This window comes from Piliocolobus tephrosceles, chromosome 11, assembly GCF_002776525.5.
Source record: "Piliocolobus tephrosceles isolate RC106 chromosome 11, ASM277652v3, whole genome shotgun sequence".
NCBI lineage: Eukaryota > Metazoa > Chordata > Mammalia > Primates > Cercopithecidae > Piliocolobus > Piliocolobus tephrosceles.
The window spans coordinates 44676921-44678972 of record NC_045444.1 but is presented as its reverse complement, the minus strand read 5'-3'; positions in this window follow the sequence as shown (position 1 = coordinate 44678972).

Here is a 2052-nt window from a genome sequence, read left to right as displayed (position 1 = left end):
AAAACAGATCACACGAATTGTCTATGCTGCACACATGCCCTAAACAGACATACAAAATACTGGATTCCATTTTTAAAGTTTCTGTCAGTTTGCCAGCAATGTAGCTTTTCTCAGCAGAGTGAAAGAAAACAGCAAATAATAAACTGGTTATTTTACTATACAGTTTACTGCCCAGGGGAATAGGCTGAGGAAGGCGTGAGAAAAGAATGTGCCTTGTGAGTGTTAGAATGCTTTTTTCTCTTGCTTGGATTCGTAAGTACTTCTATTTTAAATCAAGTCTAAGTTAGGATCACAGCCAGTGTTTATTATGGTATGTGTAGTATAGAATACATAGTGAGAAGTGAAATGTTTAAAACACTGTAGTTAATTACATACAAAAACTGTAACAGGGCTAAAAAAACTTTTAAGTCAATTTTAAGGCAAAATTTAAGGAAATCTAGACTCAAAATAATTCAGCACACAAACACTTTTCTCCTTCTTTGGGGCATCTTTAAATGTTTACAAAATCCATTCTCCTTTGGTCCATTCATTCTTCCTCTCCCTTTTAACATTCTGGGGAAGAAAATAATTGTTAAAGACATTGAGAATAATAAAATAAATTGGGTGTAGTTAGAAATCAGGTGGGAAAAGCAATGAAATTGCATACCCCTACACAGTCCCAGCATGTGTAACGATCCATGGTCACACACAGGTGCCAACACCATGGTTAGCTGCAAGCTAATGGCAGACATTCATCCAGGAATATAGAAAGCCATAGCTGTGCACAGTTAGCCAGACAGTTAAATTAAAGGAGTCATGGGACATATAAACCCCTCCACAGGTCTAGCACATGGCCTGCCAACATTGTAGAAACTCATCCAATATGGGTGAGGCAGTGAATTGTTTAAACCAATATGTAATCCACTGAGAGAAGAAGCAGAGACATAGAGTCAGAGGTTCACATTTCCTTATAAGAATATAAGAGTAACTAAAGTCCTGGGAGAACTTGGTTTAAGACAGCATGCCATCTGACTAATATTTTAAATGTAAATTTAGATTTAGGTTTAGAAATCTATATTTATAAATTTAGATCCAGATTTTAAATATAGATTTTCATTAATCTTCTGATGGTGAAATACCCTGTGGGGGAAACAGGAAAATTCCCTTGTTCAGGAAAGGTAAGGTAAGGCAATCAGATAGTAACCCTTCTGAGAAATGTCATTGAGTCTGGTTAAGACAGTTGAAAAAGAAATGTATTGTTAATTTTAAGTATAACAGATGCATTTTAATGTTCTCCACCTTCCCTCTTTTCAGCAAGTTGTGCTAGAAAAGGCACTGGAAATGGAGTCATAATATCTAAATGCCAATTCTGACTGGTACTTACTGTTTGTGATGATTGGCAGTTCGTTTAGTCTTTGAGCCTCAGGTTCCTGATCTATGAAAAAAGGAGAATGGTATAGAATCCCGGCCTCACAGATGTGTTGGGAAGATTAAATTTTAAAAAGGAGGAAAACAATTAATTAGAAAATGCTCTATCAAAGTTAGTTTTTATGTAGTAGACAATAAGATGTTTTTCTCTCCCTGTTACCTGGGACCACTTTGACCTGAATAACCTAAAGGTTTGATCGGAGCAGTCCAGAATGCCTATATTTGTACTCTTAAGGAAGAGTAACTTAAAGATGATTTAGTAGTAGGTAATAACTCCAATTAAGCTCTCAGAGACTCATCTGGGGGTAAATTGGCAGGTCTTGTCGCAGTCAGGAGTCATTTACAGAGATATATTTTTCTCCTGTGTTACTGTAGAGGAAAAACTGTAGTATATGTCTAATACAGGCACAACTCTAGGCAAATCAACATATAGAAATTCTTACATAATATATTAATGTAAAGGAAATATTTTCTTTAAAAAAATTCTTGCTGAGATTCTTTGCAACTGCCAGTACAATCTTATTTATATTATTAATTAGTGACAATCTTTTCAATTCTGTGAAATAACACTGATAAATACCAATGGGATTATGAACTTGAACCCCTGAAATACTTTTGTAAGACCAAGCACTAATCAAACCTACT